Consider the following 25,819-nt stretch of genomic DNA (forward strand, 5'->3'; position numbering starts at 1 on the left):
ATCAAGTCTGGCATCGGGCTCCTTGCTCAGCATAGAGACTGCTTCTCCCTCTGCCTGCCTCCCCCACCTCCGCTTGTGCTCTCTGTCTCTTTCTCTGAGAAATAAATGAAATCTTTAGAAATATTTTTAAAAATTTTTTAAATTTTTAAAATTTTAAATGAATTTTTTAAATTTTAATTTGTTTTATTTATTATTTATTTAATTTATTTTAAATTAAATTTTAAATTAAAAATTTTAAAATTTTAAATTAAAAAAATTTAAAAACAGCAACACCAAAACCTGTAAAGAAACATAGGAATAGCAAATACTGGCATTTGTGGTAAATAATTGCCCCCCACCCCTCTCCTGCAGTCTGCCATCCTTGATAAACATCACTGGTGAATTAGATAGAGTATATGCCTCCATAAGGAAAAGTCCTTCCCAACCAAAATAGCAGAAGAACTCTAATTAATGGTTATTCCTGGCTGAGATCAAGAGTTCTCAAACCTAGATGAACCTCTTCATCACCTTAAGGTGCTATAACAAAATGCCACAAACTGGAGGGCTTAAACAGTGCACATTTATCTCTCACAATTCTGGATAGTGGGAAGTCTCAGATCGAGGTGCTGTCAAGGGACATTTCCTTTTTTTTTTTTTTTAAGATTTTATTCATGTATTTGACAGACAAAGATCACAAGTAGGAGGAGAGGCAGGCAGAGAGAGAGGAGGAAGCAGGTTCCCTGCTGAGCAGAGAACCCAATGCGGGGCTCAATCCCAGGACCCTGGGATCATGACCTGAGTCCAAGGCAGAGGCTTTAACCTACTTAGCCACCCAGGCGCCCCCAAGGCACATTTCGTTTGGAGATGTCTTCTCTTGGCTTATAGCTGGCAAGCTCTCTGGTGTCCCTTCTTTAAAGGGCACAAATCCCATCATGAGGGCTTCACCCTCATAACCTCAACTAAACCCAAACATCTCCCAAAGGCTCCATCTCTAGATCCCATCACACTGGGGGTTACAGCTTCAACATATGAATGTAGGGGGAGCCTAATTCAGTCCATAGCATCTGGGTACCTCCCTAGACATTCAGAATCCTGAGCCACTCCTTGGGGATTTAGTGGGCTAGAGGGGAAGTACAAGAATCCACGGGCTTACAAGGGCTTAAAACACTTCCAGTGAGAAGTATTTTATCACTGGTGTGTTCTACAATTGCAGGCACATGGTGTTACTACGCAGCAGACTAAGACTTTAAATTTTTAAATTTTATGCCTCAAAAGACACTGTCAACAGAGTAAAAAGGCAACCGATGGAAGGGAAGAAAATATTTGCAAATACAGAATATATAGACAACTCCTAAAACTCTATGACGAAAACAAGAGCAACCCGAATCAAAAATGGGCAAAGGACTTGAATGGACATTTCTCTGAGAAAGATGTCCAGATGGCCAACAAGTGTTTGAAGAGATGCCCAACATCACCCATCATTAGGAAAGAGAAAAACAAACTGCAGTGAGACACTACCATTAGGATTGCTACAATGAATGGGGCACCTGGGTGGCTCAGTGGGTTAAAGCCTCTGCCTTCGGCTCAGGTCATGATCCCAGGGTCCTGGGATCGAGCCCCGCATCGGGCTGTCCACTCCGCGGAGAGCCTGCTTCCTCCTCTCTCTCTTTCTGCCTGCCTCTCTGCCTACTTGTGATCTCTGTCTGTCAAATAAATAAATAAAATCTTTAAAAAAAAATTAATTAAAAAAAAAAAAGGATTGCTACAATGAAGGGGGGGGAAAACCCCAGAAAACAATAAGCGTTGGCGCTCATGAGGAGTAACTGGAACCCTCGGGCACTCCTGGTGGGAACGGGAAATGGTGCAGCCACTGTGGAAAATAATATGGCAGATCCTCCCAAAATTAAAAATATAATTACTATATGATACGGCAATTCCACTGCTGGGTATTTACCTCAAGAGAATGGAAACTAGAGCCTCAAAGAGTTGTTTGTACACCTCTGTTCATACCAACACCATGCACTGTAGCCATCGTATGGAAGCAATCCCAAACATCCAGATGAATGGAGAGGCCAAATGTGGTAAATATGTACAATGGAGTATTATTCAGCCTTCAAAAGGAAGAAAATTCTAACACAGGCTGCAACCAGGATGAACTTGGAGGACATGATAGTAAGTGAAATAAGCCAGGCACAAAAAGACTGATACTTAACACGATGTCTTTAGGGTAGTCAAACCATAGAGACAGAAAGTAGAATGGTGGTCGCCAGGGCCTGAAGGAGGAGGAAAAGGGGAGTTACTGTTTAGTGGGTACAGGGTTTTACAAGATGGAAAGAATTCTGGAGATGATTGGTGGGGATGCTTGCACAACATTGTGAATGTATTTAATACTACGGAACTGTACCCTTCAAAATGGCTGAGATGGTAAATTTTATGTTATGTGTATTTTACAATACAAAACTTAGTTTGAGAATTCCAGTTTTCTTTAAATCAAATATAGCTTAGGCAAGGATATCACCTTGTGATCTCTAATACGATTTTCTCACTTACATATCAATATCCTTTCTTTTTTCCTTTATTATATAAACTTCTGACTTTAGAATAGCTTTAGATTTATGAAGAATTGCTAAGACACTGTAGAGAGTGACATATATCCCCACCGTATGGTATACTGGTTACAGTTCATGACCTAATATTGATATATTATTAACTAAAGTCTACACTAAAGTATGGATCCAGATTTCCTTAGTTTTCCCTAATACTTCCCCTAATATCCTTTTTTTTTTAAAAATTCCAGAATCCTATCCAAGATACCGTATCACTTTTCGTCAAATCTCCGTAGGCTCCTCTTGACTGTGAAAGTGTCTCAGACTTTCTGTGTTTTTGACGACTATCTTTATTATTCAGTTATAATTTCCAATACAGTAAAGGTAGGTGGATAAAAACCCATACAAACAAAAGCTCTTCAGAAATCTCAGTAAATGTTAACGCCCCAAAGAGGTCTTAAGACCAAAATGTCTTGAGAGCCACTGATTTAGCCAAGAGGTAATTTTTGAACATATACTATAACTATATGCCAAATGGTGGAAACCTCATACCCACAGCTGGTGTATAAAGCAGAAAAGTCAGTCTTTGTCCATAAGCACCTCACCTGGAGAGGAAGAAGTGTTGAATTACATTAGATAGTCACTGTAGATTTACTTATCTGAACACTGAAATGAGGGTGACTCTGGGAACACAGGGCAGGTGCAGCCCTTAACTCAGATGATGGTCACTGTCCCTTCGAGACCTCCCCTGACCCCCCAAGTGGTATATAAAAGGGAAGGCAAAATCACACACAGGGCTACAAAGCATGAAGAGACATCCCAGGCTGAGAGCATTAGATAGTCACAGAACCGGAGGCCAGAGAGAGCGGCTATACTCCAGGGGTGTTTAACGTGGCTCGTGTGCGGACCACACAGAACTAGTGAACAGGGAGGCTGGGTGCCTAAAATAACAGAGAATAAAAACATGTTGCAAAATCTCTCCATGTTTTCCTATTAGCAGATGATAGTATAGTTAGCTTCTCCTTGTGACGGAGGAAACAGGCAACAACGACTCAGCAGAGGTGACTCATCGAAAGAGAAGGGATGCCACCAAATCTTTGTCAGGCCCTTCAAATGAAATCCACATGAGGCCTCACCTTGCAAAATCAGTTTTGCTCCATGGTGAGTAGTTTTTGTATTTTTATATTCAAACAAACACATATATTATGGCCTAGAACACACAACGCCCGCGAACTCCTGTGACACAGCATAAAACGTGAGGACACTTTCTGTTTGCAACAGACTGCTTTGGGACCCATGGCACATTTATAAGATTCGGCTATTATTAGGAATTGGGTGGAGAAGTTTATCTAGCACAATTTGAATGCCAGCCAGTCACTGGTCCTCTAGCAAATCAAGCCCATCAAGCCCTATAAAGGATGATACCCTTGGAAGGGTCCCTGTAGCTTCTCACCCTTCCATGTCCTTCTCCCATTAGTCTCTCAAGCCAAGATTGGGTTTTTTTTTTCCCCAATTTTTTTATAGGTTTTATTCTCCAGTAATCTCTATGCCCAGTGTGGGGCTCAAACCCACAGCCCCAAGATCAAGAGTCTCACGCTCCACTGACTGAGCCAGCCAGACATCCCGAGCCAAGTTCATTTTTATTTAGGCATCAGCTGTGTTTGGGTGGTAGGCAGCCTGTGAGGTGGCTCCTGGTAATCCCTTCTTCCTCGTATTCACAACCTGGTGGAATCCCCTCACCTTGAGTGTGGGCTGCGCCTCATAACTTGCTTCTAAAAAATAGAACATGACCAAAAAGATGGATGTTACCTTGAACATGCAGTCACGAAGGCTCTTACCTCTCCCCTACCCTTATCCTCTCTAGCCCTTGCACCTGTTCTCTCTGGTGAACCCCAGAGCCACGCCTTGTGAGCTTCCCCAGGGAAGCCTCACCTGGCAAGGAACTCAGGGCAACCTTCAGCCCATAATCACTGTGAAAAGGAGGCCCTCAGTGCAGCAGCCCACAAAAAACCCTGAAGATCGCCAACCACCATGTGGAAACACCCTTTCCCAGCCGAGTTTTGAAATGGCAGCAGCCCAGATGATCCCTTGATGATGGTCACTGACAGACCTTGAGCCAGAGGATCAATTAAGTGGCACCGGATTCCTGACCAACAGTAACTAGAAGATAAAAACTGTGGCTTTTAAGTCACTATATTTTGGGGTTGCTTGTTACATGGCAGTAGATAGCCAATACATTTTCTTTCGTTATATTATAAATTGATAAAATTTGATAAGAGACAGAAAAATTCTGTGTCTTGCCGGGCTGAGAGTGTTCCAGAGAATGCAGAGATTGGAACTGGGAAGCCCATTTGTCGGAAAAAATGTCCACGTCCATTGTCTTCCTCCCAGGATGCTATGAAATTTCATTTTTGACAAGTGCTGTCCAATTACCTCCTGCTTCTATAATTACACAAAGCCAATGAAGCTCTATGTTTAAGTGCCTCCAATCCAAGGGCTGCTACTATCCACTTGAACTCTCCCTTCTTTTGCCTTCAAAAATTTAATAAACATGCTACCATTTATGAAAGCCGACTTCCCCCATGGCAAGAAAGGCTCTGCCCTCAAAGGCACTTTGTACGTCTTTGTTTTTCCTGTTCAACTTCCTAATCCTCTTCTGATGTTTACTCTTCTGTCAGTACCCCATATCTAGAGTATGAACTAATAAATAGTGTTTGCCTTATATCTCTGCTTTCCCATTATGGCTTCCAAATTTAGGCTGGATCTGGGTATAACAGGCAAGCAGGAGGATAGGTCTGTGACAGCACACATTAGACTCAAAATTCAAGGGTGCTTGGGATTATCCAGTAAGCCTTCCTGCCAACCAACACAGGCCCCAGGACAGTCCTTAAGGGCTGGTTAGCCCAAGTCCTTTGAGAAACAGACTCTAATAGGAGATTAAATATCTGAGGATTTGGTAGGGAGAGAAAACAGGGCAGGAGGCAGAAGAATATGATGTGGGGCTGGTCCTGAGTGAAGAGGAGAGGGAGAGAAGGTTGGGTGGAAGTGTCTGAGACCACCCCACAGTCCAAGGAAGATTCTCCAAAGCTGTCAGGGAGTCTTGAGGCCAAGTCATCTATTAGAGGAAATGCTGGGTCTCCCAAGACCAGGTCTGACTCAGTCTCCCCACCATGCCCATCACTGGTTGGGAGCAGGAAGTGTGGCATCCGCATAGTCATAGCAGAAGATTCTCCAAAGCTGTCAGGGAGTCTTGAGGCCAAGTCATCTATTAGAGGAAATGCTAGGTCTCCCAAGACCAGGTCTGACTCAGTCTCCCCACCATGCCCATCACTGGTTGGGAGCAGGAAGTGTGGCATCCGCATAGTCATAGCAGATTTCAGGAGGCCGGGCCCTTGGTCACTTTCACCCATATGGTTAGGGGTCTCCAAGGAGCACTCTTGTGGCCCACACAGGAACATGTGACAATGAAAATTCTGGAAGTGGTGGGGAGGGGTGTTGCTCTGGAATGGTAGCACCTCTCTAACAGGGAACCCTCGGAGCCTTTCTTCTTTGTCTTCATTGACAAAATATGGTCTTTACACTGTCATCAAAGGGGCAGAACCTTGGCAAGTTTCATGACTTGGGTAGCTCATTTTCTGTGTCGGCACACTTCCAACTCGTTCATTCATTCATTCCTTGTTTTATTCGTTCAGCAGTACTTTTGAGAGTCTGTTCAGGTCACGAGAGAATCAATGCTAAGCAAGTCTTCTGTGGAAATATCTTGTTTTGGGGAAGAGGGATGACAAAAGTGTGAACCAAAAAACGGAGACAGAAATCTCAATTATAATAACACTTCAGGGAAAATAAAACAGGATGACGTGAAAAAGAATGACTTTTGGGCGAGCGGGAGAAAAACCAATTATGTTCCATCGGGCCTTCTGCCCCTTTCTTTTCTTGTCCCTTGGACTCTATTTTGGAACACTGAGGTGGGGCATCGAAACCGCCTCCAGTTTGTTTTCCTCCCCAGTACAAACACGGGACTGGACTATTCACTCCAACTTCTGCCTTCCCCTAACATTGTTATTGCTGGCCAGTCATATTCCTAAAATACTGTGAGTTTCCCCAGGCATCCCTCTATCCACAGGGGATCGGGTTGGTCCTGCAGTGATGAGTACACATTTCTTCTGGGTTAGTAACTCCTCTTAATTTGTCTTGGACTATCCCGATTTTTCCCTTCACAAAATAAAATCCTAAACAAACAAAGGTCAGACAAGCCACGTGAGGGAAAAGCCCACCAGGCCACACTCGTTCTGGAAACAGCAGGCTCTCCCCTAATTAATCCCATGGCTGAGCATCAGACACCCGACTAGCTGAGCAGGAAGCATGTGGGGGCCAGAGTGCTGGGATGGATGTCAGAAGACCTGCATTTTGCCCCAGATCTACCACTAATGCAATCTCAGTAAGGCCCTCCCTTTCCAGCTCTGGGCACATAGAGACCCCAAAATATAGCGCCATACACGATTGAAGAGTTATGTCTCTTAGGTACAGCAGAAGAGAAGGAAGAAGGGGAAAACAGCACCTCTTTTCTATGGGGTTATCCTGGGACCCAGATTCCCTCTACTTTCTTCCTCTGGACCCTCTCAGGGTGCCGCAGCAGTAGCACATCTAGATAACCTGCCAGAGGGAAGGAGAGTAGAAAGACACCATCTCCTCTTCGAGGAGTGACATGGAAGTCACATGCTTCTGTTCCCACGCCATCAGCAAGACTCTGACCACGTGGCCACGATGAACTTCCAGGGAGGCTGGGAATTGTGACCTGCTGACCTGAGAGCACCTGGGGCGTGGGGGCGCCGGGTCGGGGGCGGGGAGTCTCTTACTAAATGGGGGGAAGAAAAAGACAGACAAGCTTGGACATTCAGCAGTCTCTGTCATGCCCGTCACAAGATCTCATACTCGTGTTATGAGTCTGCTAAGGAATGAGTGTTATTGGCATGCTAGCTCTTAATCTCAGTTTGGTTTTCTTCCCCCAGAATTTTTCACTGGCCTAAACCTAATAACTTCGAACATTCGTGTTATAATACGGAGTTGACTGCTCCCATAGACCCCAGGAGAGTCTTAAAAATTTTTATGAGAATTTTTTGATCGTGGTCTTAAAATTGAATGTTACCATCTTGTACATCAGTCTAATGTCTCCGTATAATCAAATCATGCCGTGGGATGGCAACGGCCTGTTTGTCCCAGTGGCACAGATGTAGACAGATGTAGCACAGCAATGCTGGGTTTGCCCCAAATAAATTAATAGTATACTCCACGAAGGGAGTTTCCGGAGCAGTCCAAATAGAAATGATGGAAAAAAGAAACATCACATGACACCCAGTAGGACACGCATGCCGGAAGAACTAACGAGGCAGTGGTCAGGATCGTGTTCTCACTTAGAGGTAATTTGGTTTCAGCAAATTAACGTCGTTCTTCCTGTTAAATAAATTGATGTTGTTAAATAGACCCACATTGGCTTTTTTGTTTTGTCTGAATTTAACTTGTATTGAACTGGATTACAGTTGACCCCTGAACGACATGGGTTTGAACTGTGTGGGTCTACTTATATGTGGTTTTATAAATATATATTATATATATATATATATTTATATTTATGTATTTATATACATATATAGTACAGTACTATAAATGTATTTTCTCTTTTTTGTGATTTTCTTAGTAACATTCTTTTCTCTAGCTTACTTTATTATAAGATTACAGTATATAATGCATACAACATACAAAATGTGTGTTAATCGACTGTTATCAGTAAGGCTTCTGATTAATAGCAGACCATTAGTAGTTAAGTTTTGGGGAGTCAAAAGTTATACATGGATTTTCCACAGCGTGGGAGGTCAGTGCGCCTAACCCCCACATTGTTCAATGTGTACTGAGCCCAATTTAATTTGCTTGAATTTAACCTGGCTTTGGTTTTATACAGGTACCAGAGCTATAGTGGCAAGGTTGAATGGACCATTATAATCAAACAATTGTAGTGTACACTGGGAGGGAAGGGAAAATTGTTTTCTTCTTTCGAAGGGACCCACGCATTACAAAAGTCTGAAGAACAGAGGGGCATCTGGGAGGCTCAGTCAAATCAACTCTTGATCTCGACTCGGGTCATGATCTCAGGGTGATGAGTCTGAACACCCCCTGGCAGGCTCCCCGCTCAGCAGGGACTCTTCTTCTCTCTCTCTCTCTCTCCCTCTGCTCCCCAACTCGCACAGCAGGCACACTTGCACACTCTAATAAATAAATGAATCTTTAAACAAATAAATAAAATAAAGAGCAAAGTTATCATGAATAGTTCTAAAGGATCATGGCAAGTGATCCCTCATTTGAGTGCTTCCCTCCCCTAGACTACGATTCTAGCAGATCCTAAAACATTTCTGCCCTGGTGACACTGACTTTAGATCTTGTCCTAGCTCACCGCTCAGTTTCGACGGCTGCCCTGCTGTCACCCCTTCGGAAGAACAAACGTGGAATTTTCTAGCATTTACAGCATTTCCTAAACCGAAGAAATTTGGCCCAAGAGGGCGGGTAGGTTACCCTCTGACTGCTGCTGGGTTCCTGCCGAGGTAGTTGATTTCTGCTCCCTGAAAGGGCGAGGAAGTGAAAAGCTCCTCTCTTTGCCTCCTGCCTTCCAGGGTAACTATATGACAAGTGCAATAAACATTCCCCCTCCCCCAAGGCAATGGAGTGGAAAGTGACATCTATAGGGCCTGGGTAGTGGCGCAGGCATCAGTCTGTCTGGTGCTTGGAGATCCTTTGGGATGAGAGGTGCTATGTAACTGTAAGTTATGGAGACGCTTAATCAACTATTCTCCCACTGACTTGTGTTCTGCCCGTGATTTACCGGCACCTCTGTTTACCTACAGGATAATGGTCCTGGTGGAAGAGAGTATGAGGAAATAAATGACTCAGCGGGTGATTAATTGTCCTGGCGTGGTACTCAGTCCAGCACCAAGATCATTATTTCTGTTGTATGACAAGAAAGAAAGAAGGAACAGTGAAGCAGTGTGCATAAATAACAGGAGAAAGATTTCCTCGTTGCTCAGGAAAGTTCTGCGATCCCATTCTTTTCAGACTGCTGCCCGAAGGGGCTTATTCCACCGTCTGAATTCTCACCTCCTTCCCAAGACTTCTTGGCTTGAAGTGGCTTCTTGGCTTGGAAGTGATCTTCACTAATGCCGTGAGTAGGGAGCTGGGAAGTCTGGGCCGACGGTCTCCATCCCGTTCACTGCCAAGCACAAGGTGAGCACAGCCCTGCAACTTTGCCCTTTCTGGAGCCTGACAACACAGACTGTCTCTCAGGAGGCAGCTCTGCGCTTGGAGACTAAAAGGCAGCGGGGAGGATGATGAACTTGGATTAAATGAACTCCAAGAGGAAAGCCGGTGCAATAGGCAGGAACACTCAGGGCACACCGGGGCATTGGCTTTTGGCATCTTAATTAGTGAAACTGAGCATTCAACCCCACTGCCCAAAAGCTCGCTACCAATTGGAAACATTTCACTTAGAAGCCTTAAAAGAATGCCAGTGCTAGGTCTTACCCTTGACCTGTGAAAGCAGAAACTCCAGAAGGGAAGCCTGGCACCGAACCTTTATAAACCACTGATCTAATGGAAACAGGATTCTTGAGCCTTCGAGGTAAATCTTTGGGAGCCTTGGGGCATTGCTTTCATTAGGGAGTCCCTCATTAGCTTAAAGAGAACGTCGGGGAAGAGCTGTGCGCAAGCTGCTGGAGGGCTGGTCCAGCTCCAACATTACTGCTCCCAACTGGGGAAAATAAATCACGGAAGAAGGACAGCGCCTCATTTTAACTAGTCTGGGTTTTAATGGCCCAGTATCTCTGGTTTAAATGCTTTTTGATAGCACTGCACAATTGACCTTAAGCAAAGCACTTAGAGTCAACCTTGACATTTCCCGTAATTAAACAAAGAAGATTTTTCTCATTAAATATTATTTTTGTTTCTTGGACCATGCACTGAATTGTGAATGAGATCGTTTTTCAGTCGATGCGATGGCATGACCCTCCGTCCCACACAGCGCTTAGCAGCCACGAGCCCCCGTGCACCCTCAGCTGAAGGCACAAGGGAGGCTGGCAGTCCCCGTGGGCTCTCTTGGCTTCTGTCAGCTCCTGACAAATGTCCCAGAGGCCAGCATCCTCCAAAGGGAGGATGATGAGGGTGGCAGGGAGAGGGAGACAGCCCCCACCCCAATTCATAGCTATAATCCTTGCCTTCCTGGAATCCTCACTCACAGAAACAGGAAAGTGGGTCATTTCTGGCAATACCAGCCAGGTTCGTGATGAAACCCTCTGCTCCCTCCTCATCCTCGGCAAGAGAGTCTGATGCTTATTTTGTAAAGTATTATCTTAATTCCCTGCCATGCGTGATTGGACCAGAAGTGGGTAGCACAAGTTGGGCCCATCCCAAGTTGGGTCCACCAAAGTCCCCCCCACCCCCAGGAACTGGGACCAGAATCAAGAAAAGGAGAGTATGATTCTGTTCAGATAACTGGGCTTGTGTGATGGACATGTTCCAGGTGCCACATGAGTCAAGAAACAGACAAAGCAAGACTCTAGTGAGTAAGAATTGAACAGAGGAGATCAGAAGCAAGAGAACCAAGAAGAGTCTGGCTTGTGCTCTGGTCCCTGATCCTAGACCTTTCCCAAGGCCCCGTTTTGTTCCTGTCTTTGGCTTCAAAAGACACTCCTGTGTCTTGATAATAAAGCCGGTGGGGAAATATCCCTACCCCCTTCCTTAACCTCATTTACCTTCCTTCTTTTCTTAATGCGATGTCCGGGGGTCAAGTCAGCCACTTAAAACTGAAATATGATATAATCCCTAATTCTCTGGAAACTTCACCTACTGAGAAGGGATTTGGGTAACATTTTCCCAGCTCAGGACAAAACCCATAGACTCCCTTGTGATGGTTCATTCAACTTGGCTTGTGTCCAAATATTTGGTTAAACATTATTCTGGATGTTCCTGTGAAGGGGTTTTTTGGGTGACATTAACATTTAAATCGGTAGACTCTGAGCATAGCAGTTAACCTTCACAATGCGGGTGATCCTCATCCAACTGTTTGAAGGTCTTACTAGATCAAAGACTGACTGCCCCAAGCAAAAAGGAATTCAGCCAGAAAACTACCTTTGGACTCAAACTGCAACTCTTCTCTGGGCCTCCAGATTGCTGGGCTACCCACCAGATTTTGAACTCACCAAGGCTCCATATTCACATGAGCTAATCATTTAAAATCAATCAGTCTTCTGTCTCTCCCCTCCATTCATTCATTCATTCATTTAGTCAGTCAGTCAGTCAGTCAGTTATCCACACACCCTGTTTCCTGTTGTTTCTGTATCTTCAGGAAAACCCTGACAAACACATCCCTCCTCACCCATAGAAGTGGGCCTCTGGCTATGAATATTACTACGTTCTCCCATATTTATTTGCAATGTCTTAGCTTTGATGTTAACTGGTTGATCGGACCTGGTGTGGCAAAGGAGGACTGGCTCTAATTCAACAAACCAGTGTTTTGGGGGCTTCTCCTAGGTCATAACAGAAGATCCCTGAGGGTCTAATAAGTTTCAAAATCCACAAAAGGTACCATAACATCTCCATAAAGCGTGAGTCCCTACCTATTCATGGGACCTATTAGAGTCAGAACCTAATCTTGGGACATACAATTTTAGGTGGCAATCTTGCTTTTTGTCTGCACTTCCCCTTGTTGGGAATCTTGTTTCTTTCCCTGTAGTCCTTCTGCCATTTTGGACCTGGAGAGGGAGAGAAAAAGCCAGACAAAAGGGAGGAAGAATGCCTGGAGATGGCTCCAGGCAGATGGGAGGGGAGACTAGAAGGTACTACCAGAGGAGGGAAGAGCTGAGAAGAGAGGTAAAGAGAGAGGGACAGGTGAGGGAGATGTGGAACCCTGACTACCCCCGCCAACCCCATCCAGGTCTAAAGCTCCAGGCTGACAAGGGTATGAGTGCTCCCTGGGACATCTAGGGGGGTTTGGAAAAATCGAGAAAGGGGATGGCTGGTGCTCTGCTTCCCCAAGTACCGCCTGGGAGTCACAAGCCTACAAGGGAAAGGGGTGTTGTGCCTTTCCTGGGGCAGGTACAGGTCAGTGCCTGTGTAGACAGGCCTGGGACAGCCCTACTTCCACCCCGACCCCAAGTCTCCGTTGGCTTCAGCAGCACACAGAGAAGATCTGGAGAGTTCTCAAGAGCCTGTGAAAGGGTTAGTAAAGATAGCTAACAGTTAAGATCTGAGAAGCCTGCCTACAAGAACTTATTGAGACGCAGAACGGAAAAGCTGCAGCAGAGGCTACTGGGAGGTCTGACCACGACTAGGGGCCCTAAGGAACACATGACAGAGGCTCAGAGAACCAGCAGAGCCAGCAAACTCCCGGGTACGCTGCAGACAGCAGGGGAAGCTGGCTCAGCTTGCCCTCCCAGGACTGCAAGACTATCCTCCAAGTCCACCAGCTTTGCTCTCCTGCAGGGACGCTGGGAGACCTGAAGCCGAGGCCTGGAGCTCAGTGGCTCAGGGGACCACACACAGACCGGGGCCTCCCCCACTCTCCCCAGCCCTCCACTTCAGACGCCATCTTGGAAAAGAGCAGAGACTCAACTTCCTGGAAAGTGAAAACTAGACCTGATGGGAAACAGAACTTCAGAATATTTGTACCCAATAGGGACTATTTTTGAACTGGAAGAGCCTGAGAGGTCTTTCACGGATGTGTTTGTGTGTTTGTTTTCATTTGTGGTTTTTTTATCCCCTTGCTTATAATGGCTTCAGAGCAGAAGGAGTTCAGTTCCTAAAACAAAGGACGTTTCTTCCTGGTTTTGCACCCCTGAGCTGTCGTGCAGAAAGCCTGACCCCGCTACAGACGTGACAGAGGACGGGGAGGAGACCAGTCTCTCTTGCCTCCATGTCTTGGAAGGAGAAGTACCCACCTCCCACCACCGCCACCACCACACCGGGAGAGAGAAAGTAAGGAAGGGTCCCAAGGACACCAGTCACTTTAGCATGTGACTCACGGTCCCTAAGGAGCCATCGTTACGATAACACGGCAGCCAGAAGCATGAGGGCTGATATTTAAAAAGACGGTTTGAGTCTCTCCCTCTATCTATAGTTGATACTACAGCAGGTTGCAGAAACTCTGAGAGATGCCCCAGGAACGCAGTTTGTGGGTGAAGGAGCTGAGCTAGGACGTGGTCTTTGCTAGCTGTTGAAAGACTGGCTGAGGGGCTCAACCGGGAGAGCGTGCCCTTCCTCCTGTTCCTGTCAGCTCCCTCACCTGTCACACTAGAACATTCCAAGGACTGCTCAAGCTGAGGTTTTCAGAAGAGAAACCAGCCTTGCCAAGACAAGGAGAAAAAAGACCAGAGAGTTGCCAGTGGGAACTCATGCTGTGTCTCTGTGACGGGTATAGCAGAGCTTGAGAGCAACCCAGAGGGCTCACTGTCCACATGTGGCTCAGCACTGCTCACTCCGTGGTCAGCTTATCCTACACCAACCTCTCATCCCCTCAGTTGGGTTGAGGCTTTTCAGACCAGGCCCATTCATTCCTTGAGAATTCTCTCCAAGTGATATGTTAGTTGTAACACTGCCTCTGGCTATGTACTTGCTAAAAATGCTGTCCTTAAAACCTGAAGGCTTTTCACCCACATCACCACCACCCTAGCTATTTCCGTTCTTCCTAGCTACTGTGCAGATCCATGCCACAGCTTAAATCCCAACTCTGGCCATCAGTTCTGCAAATCTGGTTTTCATATGGCAACCCTACTGCACACCTGCAACGTATGAGGCACAGCAGTAGACATTTTAAATGTGTTTCATTTCATTCTTAGAACGGTTATGTGACTTGAGTATTATGAGTCCCATTTTACAGAAGAAACAGAAGTGGAGAAAGGTAAAATTACCTTCCCAAGGTGGCAAAGCGAGTAATTTGCAAGCCCCTGATTTTAAAAAACCCAGGTCTATCTTTAATCAGAGCCTGTGCTCCTTCCCCTGTGGTGCACGGCTTCCAGACGTCTGCTCAAGCCACAGAGTTGCCTGTGGCCCCTCACAAGCGCCTTTCCTCCCTCCTGCTGCAGCTGCTAGAGGGGGAGAGCCTCCCTATTGTTCAGACTTGCTGCCACTATTGTTGTGCGAAGAGAATGACTTCCAGATTCAGGGCTAACTGGATAAATCTCACCCGCCCTTGGAGACTCTTCATTTCTTGCATCCTGTTACCAGTCGCATCAAAACAATAGCGTTTGTGTGTCGGTGGCTATTCGATATACCCTCCTTTGGGTTGTCAATGAAAGAGATCAACTAGATACCAAACATGTATATGCTAGCACGTGTTAAACTCCACCGCTGTCCCAGGAGACCTGTCCAAATATCAGCTATAATGCAAAGATGACTTAACCAGACTGTGAACGCGAAACCAGCAAAGGCTCTACAGATTCTGTCCGTGTTTTTAAACATTGGAATTGTCGGACATTTTGTTGTTGATTCACAAGGATGATGAAAGCCTTTTGTCTTGTGCATGCCACCTCCTCGTTTATACTGGTAGTCCGAACCTTCTCTTTAGAACAGGGGCCTGGGTTTGTCCTTACTGCACGTTCCCCTGCTTGCCAGGGGTTATGACTCTAGCTCCTAGGTGGTCACTGCTAAGTTCTTGAGGCACGCATGAATCATGCCTTTGCCCTCTCCAGGTCCTGAAGAAATGGAGAAATACACGAGGGCATCAGAAAGAGGTCCTGAGAACACGCATACGGCTGGCTACCTGGGTTGGTGTGTGGGGACCGACCCTGGGGCTGGAGGAGTTTTGCACTCCTTCTCTCTGACTCACACCAAGACCTCTCTTCAACTGTCTCAACAGGTGGATAACCCAGGCCTCTCCCTTCCAGGGCAGAGCCAGCCACGGCGGGCTCACCACTTGGAAGAGGCAGGAGCAAGAGGAGGATGTACGCCAGCTTCGGGCTATCGAGCCGGAGAAACACAACCACAGAGAGTGTGGGAGTCTGAAAAATATGGCTGCCAGTTCCTCCCATCCCTGTGTGCACATGCCCTTGTAATAGGAGGTCAGCCTGCGCCTCTCAAAAAATAGACCTATTTCTCAACTCTCTGTTGAATCTGGGCTGCCCTTATGACTCACTTTGGCCAATGGAAAGTAGTGGAATGACATTATGCATCTTCTGAGCCCAGACCGAAGGAGATGTCTGCATTCTCTCTCTTGGAACCCAACTGCCAAGAGAGGAAGCCTCAACTAGCTTTCACCAAGGACGAAAACCAGTGTGCCCCAACTGTAACCTGTGAGCAACATCATCCAGGAGCAGCCAACACCCAACCAACATGCCAAATGACCACAGGCACACGAGCGAACTCAGTAACACCACGGAGAACAGAGATAACAATTTCGACCGAGTCCTGCTCCCATTGCCAGCCCACCAAATCTTGACCAAATAAACTAATGCAGGAAGAGAGACCACCCTCAGTAATTACTAATTCAGCCCCACCAATCAGATAAGGCTCTCTGGTGTAAGAGTAGTGTGGCTCTTCCAGTCCTGTCCATGTTGATACAAAAGTTGGGTGTTCATGCTTTCTGATGGAGGTATAATACTCCATTGTATATACAGACCACATCTTCCTTATCCATTCATCCGTTGAAGGGCATCTTGGTTCTTTCCACAGCTTGGCGACTGTGGCCATTGCTGCTATGAACAATGGGGTACAGATGGCCCTTCTTTTTACTGGAAGAGATTATGCTGAGTGAAATAAGCCAAGCAGAGAAAGCCAATTATCATATGGTTTCACTTGTTTGTGGAGCATAAGGAATAACACGGAGGACATGGGGAGATGGAGAGGAGAAGGGAATCAGGGGAAATTGGAGGGGGAGATGAACCCTTAGAGACTGTGGACTCTAAGAAACAATCTGAGGGTTTTAGAGGGGAGGGGATGGGGAGGTTGGATGAGCCTGGTGGTAGGTATTAAGGAGGGCACATATTGCATGGAGCACGGGGTGTGGTGCATAAACAATGTGTTCTGGAACAATGAAAAGAAATCTAAAAAATAAATAAAAATTAAAAAAAAAAAAGAGTAGTGTGGCTCTACAACGGTTTTCTGAGGAAACATGCTGGGTGGGGTAATTTTCCCACTGCAGTGATGAACCCTGTTCCTTCCACGTGTGGGGAAGACCTCCAGAAACACAAAAAGGGGACTCTCTAGGAACTGACCTTTACTCAAGGGGCTAATGAAAAGTAGTGTATTCATTTCCTATTGCTGCTGTAATAGAGGAACACTAACTTGGTGGCTTAGAATGGCACAGAGGTATTAGTCTACATTTCTAGAGGTCAGGAGTCTGAAATAGGTCTCACTTGGCTATAATCAAGGTACCAGCTTGATTTTAGGGGCTGTGTTCCTTCTGGATACTCAGGGAAGATTCTTCTGCTTGTGTTTTCCAGCTACTAGAGGATGCCCACATCTCTCGGCTTGTGATCCCCTTGCAACTTCCAAGTCAACAGTGGCTGGTTGACTTTCTCCCAATGACTGACTCTTTGGCCTCCCTGTATCACGCTGAAGGATCCTTTTGGGTCCTTCAGGGCGCACCAGGATGGCCCAGGAGACTCTCCCTATTTTAAAATCACATGAGGAACAACCTTGAGTCCCCTCTACCATGTAACAAACCCATTCTCAGTTCCAGGAACTTGGACTTGGACATCCTTACGGTGTGGGGGGAGGAGTAGCAGGAGTCTGTCTAACACAAATAACAATCACAGAGCAGCATTGCGCTCCTCAGAAGCATTAACCCTCAGTTCTCCACTTGCACCTCTCCTAACAGTCTCAAAGTACATTAAAAATAGGGTAAGTAAGACACCATGTTGTTTTGACATCTCGGAGTTGATCATGTAAGACACAAATGGAACCTTGTTGAAAGTAAAATACATTTTCTCTCTTGTTTCAATCCGATAGTCCTGTGAAGGCCAAGTTGACAAATGGCCCAGCTCCCCTCTCAATCATGTTGCCAATAACAACACTGAAATGGTGCTTGGGGCCTTCAGGCTGGACCCCATCAACAAGACGGGCCTCACAGAGTAAGAGGCAATCTGTCTTGGTCTGGCAGATGCTACAAGATTTCTGATGGCAATGACGGGGAGAGCATACTACTCCCCCTGTTTCCGGCAGTCTACGAGTGGTGGGAGAGAAGTGACACAGAAGGCTTCCCTGCCAAAAGCCAGGAAAGGAGATGGGTGCAGTGAAAGTACAGAACTCTTCTGCCTGCTGGGTCATTTCCTTCCTTAACAGAATGCTAGAAGGATGATCATAAAGAGGACATCTGTAGATGAGGACGCATCTCATCCCCTGAATGGTGCAAGATACTAAAGGTCATCTCTACCACGGTGATGGGCATGTATCCACCCAGGCGCCATAAAAAAAAAGTGAGAGGGGAAGTACCACGTTGGGCCTTTAGAAGACATGTAAGGGAGACTATGGGCCAATCATGCTAGCACCGCTCTTGCGTGTGTGTGTTTGGGAGGTTGGCTGAGCGCAGACACACAGGAGACCAGCAGCAGACCTGAGAATAGGTGTCTCAACGTGTCAATCAGGATAATTGAACAATGGACTTTGGGAAAGAAGTCAATGCCAAGACCGGGTGCCAAAGGGAGTCAGAGAAAAGAGTGTGTGATCCAGCTACCCCCCCACCCTTGCCAGACATGAGGCAAGCTATTTAACTTGGTTTTCTCATCTATAAAGTGAGGATGACAATAAATATCCTGTGGGAGACTGTTACACCGCAGCGCCCAATGAGTCCCCTCTCCCTGTATCCATGCCCTGGCCTATCTCCCTCCCCACCGATGCTAGACTTCGCCATGTGATTTGCTTTTGACCAATGGGGCACCATTGAACGGGACACCTACAGGGGCTGACAACGTATTTGCGCACTTCTTTCAGAAGACTGCCACCACCATCTAAGAAACCTAGGCTATCTGGCTGGGAAGGCCCCATGGAGGAGAACCCAGATTCCGCCCCCGCTGCAGCCCCAGCTAATCACCAGATAGGATGTGACCATCAGAGAGTCACCATCTGGGACCATTTTACCCTAGTGAACCTCGTGGGCAGATGACTGCAATGCCACAAGTGACCCCAAGCAAAACCAAAGCATAACCACCCCCCACCAATTTGCCAGAAACCCATAACATTTGTAGAGATGATCCCTTGTCTGTTGCACCATCCAGCCGATGAGATGAGCCTGTGTCACTGCCTCGTACACATGCCCTCTTTCTAATCACCCCTTTAGGGTTCGATTACATGGAGAAAGTCGCTGAGCAGATGGAAAAGTTCTGTGGATGGATCTTTAAGCCATCTGTCTCCTTTTCCGGCTTCTGGCAAGACAGCCTGCTGCATTACTGCATTCACTGCAGAATAAACTTATTGCATTAAACCACTAAGTTCTGGGATGGTTTTCTGTGTAGCAACAGCTCACTGATACCGGCTCTTATTGGGATTAAATCAGATATTGCAAAACACACAACACAGCTCCCGACACAGAAAGTCCTCCATGCGCAGTGATGATCCCCGAGCCTCAAGTTCAAGTCTATCTAATCCCACCTTTTACCTGTTACCCACCCCACTGCACTCACCTTATTCCTTTCTCTAGACCCACTCCAACAAATAAAATAATCTCAGGTCATGAAAAATCATAGGCTTGAATCTTGGTTTCTTTCTTTTTTTTTTTTTTTTTTTTTTTTTTTTTTTTTTTAGTGTCCTATAAAATTATTTTCATGTACTAAAGCAAAATAATTAAAAACTAGATAGTGGTAAGAATCTTCAAATGAAAATCAGTAGTCCCTTGTCTTATGCTCCTACCCCCCCCCCCATCCGACCTCCCATTTTAGGAGGCCTGCATTCCACGCATACCAAAATCAAGTGAATACTGTACATGATAAAAGTGAAAACTGTGGACACAAATGCAAAAATCCTTAACAAAACACTAGTACACTGAATCCACACTATACAAAAAAATATATAATACATCATAGCCGAGAGGGTTTTATACCAGGAAGGAAAGGTTAGTTTGACCCTTGGAGATCAGTTCATGGAGTTCATCATGGCAGAAACAAGCGCACCCTCAACGGCCTACACACCAGTCTCCAAGTCCACTTCTGAGAAATTCAACCTGAGAAAATATGCTAAGTACTGATGGCTTCAGCAAGGATGTGGCACCATTTGATCGAGGTTTAGAAGGGGTTTGGGCCTATCAATAGAGGGAAGACCGTCAGGGTACAAAGACCAGTGAGGAGGCTGGGGCAGATAAGGGGTCTGAGAAACGGCTGCAGAGTAGGGCCAGGGAGGACACGGAGCAGGAGGAGGAGGGCAAGAGGCCGAGCGGGAGGTAGAACTGACACGATCTGGACGCTCCGCAAACAAGGACAAGAGGGAGGACGGGAGGGAGGAACCCAGGCCATGCTGAGGTGCTGAGCCTAGAGAACTCTGCAAATGGTGATGTTTGTCCCAGGAAGGAAAATCCAATGGAGAAATTGGGTTTGTGGGAGGGGGAAGAAAGCCCTATGAAGTTTGTTTGCGCTCCTTGACTTCTCTGCACCTTTGACTCTTCTTCTGAGAGTGATTTCCCCCAGGGCACACACCTGTGCAGAGCTTCATATCCTCCATCATCGGGCCTCTGCTCCTCCCTCCCCACTCTTCCTGCCCCCTCCTCCCCTGCCCATCCACACTAAGCCTCTTTCTGGCCTCAAACCCAGCTGATGCTCCCATCTCAAGGCTTTTGCCCTTAAGAAAGCTTCCCTCCGAGTTCTTCACATGACTGCCTATTTCTCCTCACCAAGGCTTCACCTCTTTGTCACTGGCCATGGAGGCCTTCTCTGACCTTCCTAGGCTAACACAGCCCCTCCCGCTGGCAGTCAACCCACATCAGAGTACCTGATTCATCTTCCTGGTGGTGCTTAGATGCACCTTCAATGACCTGATTCGCTTCTGCTGGTTCTGTCTGCTGCTAATTGGAGGGAACCCCTGGAACCCCAGGAATCAGCTTTGCTTGCCACTGTTCTCTCAACAAGGGAATGCTGCCTGGCATCCAATCGGCCCTCGAGAAGTCCAGACTGCCTGACTAACTAGCAGACGGCAAAACAGACGCTCAGACCGGGGCAGCCACCTGCCGCACAGATGCCGAGGAGTTTTCTGGCATCCAGGACCTCCAGGGCTCAAACTGGGGAAATCCCGGGCAAACCTGGGAACTCACACCCACACCTGCTAACTTGCTGGTGCAGTCAGAGACTTCCCATCTCGCATCAGTGTCTGACGCAAAGGAGACCAACAAGAAGTATGTGTTGAGTGAATGAATGAATGAATGAATCAATCAATCAATCATATAAATGAGTGGCTTGGGTCCACTAAGTAGAAGACACACCGAATCACCCTGTGTTAGTTCCTTGGTTTGAACCCTTCCAACATCACACGATGGGTCAGCCCATGCATCTTGGCATCCCACACCTTGAGTGAGAATGAAGTCCCCAGGCAGTCGGCTGTTGGTGCCTCCAGTCCCTCCCCCGGCGAGCTGCAAGGTCTTAGCCATAAAGCAGAGGCGAGCTTTGCAGGAGCTCAGATGGGCTCACAACGTGGGGCCGGGGAAGACCCAGACCCAAACCCAAACCGAGAGTCTGGACAAGTGGCTCCCATACTCTGGAAAGTATTTGCTCCTTGGGGAATTTTGTTCCTTCTCATTTGAGTCTGAACACAAACACTACAGTCCTGCACGAGAGAGATGGAAATGGGCGAGAGGCGCGAAGAGAGGTCGGGACGCCTCCTCTCCCCTCGGGCCTGGTGAGATGCTGAGAGAACGGAGGAGGCAGGTGTGTGTGCCCGGGTGGCACAAGTCTGGGGCTTCACTGGAGAAAAAGGGAGGAGCAGGGGAAACAGACAGCTCTGGTAGTCAGGTCCTGAGCCAAGAGGCCATGGACAGCACCTTCCCATGTGGGACATGTTATAGAGTTCTCTATAACAAGAGACGGGGAGTGTTTGAGCCCAAATAACCGTGTCTGAATCCCACCTCTGCCAGGTAACACATGTGCAACCTTGAGCCGACTCTCTAACCCCTCTGGACCTCAGTTTCCGCATCTGGAAGCTGGGCTCTCTCGGACGACAGAGAGCGTGGACACTCAGCATGGACCAGGCATATGTAAGTGGGGGCTGTGGTTATGGTCACTATGTTATAGGTTTACATCCAAGGGAAAGCTTCTCGGGCTAAGGATGATAGGTGGTTCTGTCCCTGAAGAAGGAGCAATTACTAATCCAGCCGTGCTTGACGAGCGGGCTGCGGCATCCTGGCGGCGGGCGGGGAGAAATGAGGCCGGTGGTTGGGGATGCTTCAACACAGACTGCCTGAGCCCTCCCCCAGCCTCCCGTAGGAATCCCTGACTCCCATTTAGACTTAATAGGCCTGGATTTAACAAGATAGCTATTATACTTTAAATACACACCAAACGGCCAGAAACGCGACGCTCACTGCGAATGAGGAACGAGAGAGGCCACCTCTGCGGCTGCGCTGGTGAATCTCGAGCCCAGCTTTGAATAATTAATTTGCCATTTTGATAATACACAATGACCGGCCTATTAAGCCAAGAGTCCTGCATTTATTAAATGCTAACTTAGTGGCAAGCAAACAAAACCTGAGTCAATAGTTGCCTTTGCCAGTTATTAAAAGCTCCTGTCCCTGAGGACTTGTGCGGGAGGCAGAGCACGTGATGGGCTGAGGCAGTGAGGAGGAGGGGCCGTGGGGGCGCGGGAGGAGGCAGGTGGGGACTCAGAGGCTCACCCCACTCAGCAGGCAGTGGCGGGGGGACACTACTACTTGGACCAGCCCGAAATTCTCCACCAGCGAGGAACCACCCTTGTGGCAGCCAGCCGGAATATCTACTTTTCCTTTGGGCTTTCTGGAAGCTAGTTACTGCCCAAAGATGGGGCTTAGAGGCAGGAAAGGTGTGTAGAACATGATGAAGGTCCCAATCTGAGGCCCTCTCATGCCACAAGCAAGGGAGAACTAAAGAACACAGCCCTGCATTCTCTCTGGCAGCCTAAGATAAATGGGAACAGTATGGGTTTTGAAGAGAGACCAATTAGGATGTATCAACAGCGCGTAAAAACAAGGCCAATGAGAAAAAGTTTAGATATTGAGGAATGTCATTCTTGCCCAATAGGAAATTCAGAAATAGACAGGTTTCTCAGTTGGGATTAGACTCAGCTGCATACAAAATGCAAATACCAGCGCCTTATACACAATAGAGGTTTATATTTCTCTCAAAGGAAAGAAGTCTGGAGATAAACAGCCAAAAGCTGGTTTGGCAGCTCCACAGTCAGCAAGGACCCACACTCTCCACACAGCCATCTTTCACACGTGGCTTCCATCCTCAAGTTAGCCTCATGGACACAGAATGGCTGTCACGGCTCCAACCATCATGTCCACATTCCAGGAAGTAGGAAAGTAAAGAGGGGCAGAGCAGAGGCCCCTTACCACTTTCATTAGCTACCTGCCTTGAGTCTGGAGCTACCTCTAGGAGTCTGGAAAATGTGATTTTGTATCTGTGTACGTTGCTACATCCATCAGTACAGATTCTCTGTTGCTAAGGAGGAAGAGTAGAGTGGGTACTGGCAAGGCAATTAGCAGTTCCAGCTGCTGGAGGTTTCTAGGATGGGCCATTTTGTGATTCACCCACCGCCAAGGACCCGGGCTCTCTCTTGGCTCTGCCATCTTGGCCTTTGTCCTCAGACTGATAGAAAGGGCTACGCAGCCATTCCAAATGTCCCATGCAGATGGGATAACGTGGTGAGGCCAGGGGAGCCGGGGGTGGGGCCAGCATGTGGAAGCTGGGCTCAGAGACCAGCCGGAGCATATTCAAGCTCCGGACCTCAGGCAGTGGACTGAAAAACTCCAAGCTGAGCTGCTGCTTCTCTGTCGTGCCTGCCTTGTAGGGGGTAGTGAGGGTGCAGCGAGGCTGGAATGAGATCACATTGAGATCAAGCACGCGTGGGTGTAATTCTACAGTTCTGGAGCTACCCTCTGCTCCACGCCTGTGAGACACAAGTAATGCCACAGGTCTTCGCTGCTCAAATAAACTGAATCCTGCCCAAGCTCCCACTCACCAGATTGGAAGGAATCGCAGTCATCACAGTCTTGAGGCCTCCCCTCCCCAGGGTTACCAGGTCCAGGAGGGACGTTCACAAAACCGTCCCTCCCAAGCATGAAGGAGTCCCGAGTGGCTCGGGCTCCTGCTTCCTTTGCTGCTATGCCTCTCACTGCCACAAATGACTGAAAACTAAGACCACTTCTGACAGGGACGGGGCAGGCACGCCGCGCCGGACCCTCCACTGCTCTACGTCAGTGAACTTGTTCCGTGTCACAGAGCTTCTCTGGGTCCCCGGCCCTACACACACGGTGCAGTGACACCACTCCACGCTGCTTGGGGCTCCGCTCACCCGGTCCCTGCTTGAGCCAACAGAGCCGCTGAAAGAGGCAGTTCCCTGGCTGACTCGTTCCCTCAGAGCCCAGCAGAGCCCTGGAGGCCCCTAGCCTAGCCCCCGTGACCTTGGTGCTTCATGCACTGTCTTCCCAGCACCTTGTTAAGCAGCCTCCTCCACAGCCTCCTCCCCCTAGCCATCGCCGCAGAGGAGCCGCTCTAGAGGAAACCCACCCACCCACCCTGAGCAGAGCTCACAGTTACTGTCCTGCTTCTCAATTTGGGAAACCTGCCACACACACACCCCCTTTGCCATTTTCCTCTTTTGACACCATCCACCACGAACGTGGACCCCTCCTGCTCCGGCGTCCCAAACTTGAACCTGACGGCTCTGTAAGGTCCCTTCCACCCCGCCCCCATCGTGCAGCAGCCCTAAGGGTGGGAGAAAAGAGGGGTTGACACCGCCACTGCCCTTAGAACCGTGACGGACTCAGACAGCCTAAGCCAATCAGCATTCTCTAGCCTACCAAGCCAAAGGAAACTCGCCCACCCACGTCGGTGAGGGGCATCTTCCTAGTCCGTGGATTCAAATGTTAGTCTCTTCTAGAAACACCCTCACAGACACACCCAAAAATAAGGTCTCACCAGCTCTCTGGGCACCCCTCATTAGCCCACCCCCAGGCTCCTGGCTTTTCCTGATGCACAAGCCCCTCCCCCCTTCCTTTCCATCTCTACGGCACCAGCCAAGCTCACGCCCTTCCCATCTGCATTCTTGGCCCACCAGAGCGACTTCTGAACGGTCGCGCGTGTCATCTGCCTTTTGACAGTCTAGTACCACGAAGCATGAATCATTCCCTCTCAAGCGCCCCCTTGGTCATTCCAGTCGCCTCCAAAATGCGTGCTGCGTAGAATGAATTTAAGCACACCACGAATATCTAAAAACATTTTAAAAAGAAAAAGAGGAAAGTTCTCTTTCTCTTCCAAATTCCCTTTCCCCCAAGGTTCCCGCCGGTGGGAGTTAGATATGTATTCCCCCGCACTGTCTCCTAGGTGTACATATGTGTTAGATTCCCCCCACCCCCAACCAAGCACAGTAGAGCTTTACTAACCTGACTACACTGCAAGAGGGACATGCCCTGACATCACACGAAAAAAAACCATCCCTATGTGATTCCTTAGGGCCATGTTCACGCGAAGTAATGGAAATTTAAATTCAACGGCCCTGCTGGGGAAGTGTTCTCAAGCCCACAACTCCCATTTCTGTTGCTGTTTGTATTTTGGTGGCATCGTTCTCTGCTGGTTTAATTAGCGCACGGTAGCATCTGAAGCAATGTCATTTCTATTCCAGTTATGGCCGGAGGCAGTGAGCGCAAAACTCACAATATTTTTAATTCCAATAAAACTACTCAGTCTAATGGTCCTGTTCCAGAAACCTTAGAGGTTAGAACACCCAGCATCTGAGGCTGCAGACGGTGGTGGGGAGGGGTCTTAGAAGGAGGGCTCTCACAGCCGGGTAGGAGCCCCTGCTGGTTCATTGAGCCTTGGTCTCCCAACCGTCCCCCAAAAAAGTAGCCTCTGAGGCTTGGCTTAAACATATGTTATGATGGTGGTGGCTTGGGGAGAAAAGATTGTATCAGAATTCCCATTTTGTTGTAGTTAAGGCGTCTCAGCAGTCTCATGCTGTCGACTAGCCAGGGATGGGTGGCTGGGCTATTGGTTTTCCAACATAAGGAAGGGGGGAGGTCCCAGTGACCTGGTGACATGCAGGTCCAGGCTTCAATCTGGCTTTACTGCTTAAGAACTGGGCCCACTCGA

General features: G+C 47.6%; 1 protein-coding gene across 3 annotated transcripts in view; it reads right to left on the reverse strand.

The window, feature by feature from the left end:
• Positions 1-25,819, reverse strand: part of PAMR1 (peptidase domain containing associated with muscle regeneration 1) — a 150,512-nt gene that overhangs the window by 112,835 nt on the left and 11,858 nt on the right. For 2 of the 3 annotated variants that reach the window (XM_059139837.1, XM_059139826.1), the window contains one exon: positions 2,193-2,252. The exons of the other annotated variant lie outside the window; for it this stretch is intronic. The gene's annotated coding sequence lies outside the window, so the exon portion shown is untranslated. The remainder of the gene's footprint in view (positions 1-2,192; positions 2,253-25,819) is intronic. 3 annotated transcript variants of the gene reach the window in all.

The sequence above is a fragment of the Mustela lutreola genome, chromosome 1 (assembly GCF_030435805.1).
Source record: "Mustela lutreola isolate mMusLut2 chromosome 1, mMusLut2.pri, whole genome shotgun sequence".
NCBI classification, from domain to species: domain Eukaryota; kingdom Metazoa; phylum Chordata; class Mammalia; order Carnivora; family Mustelidae; genus Mustela; species Mustela lutreola.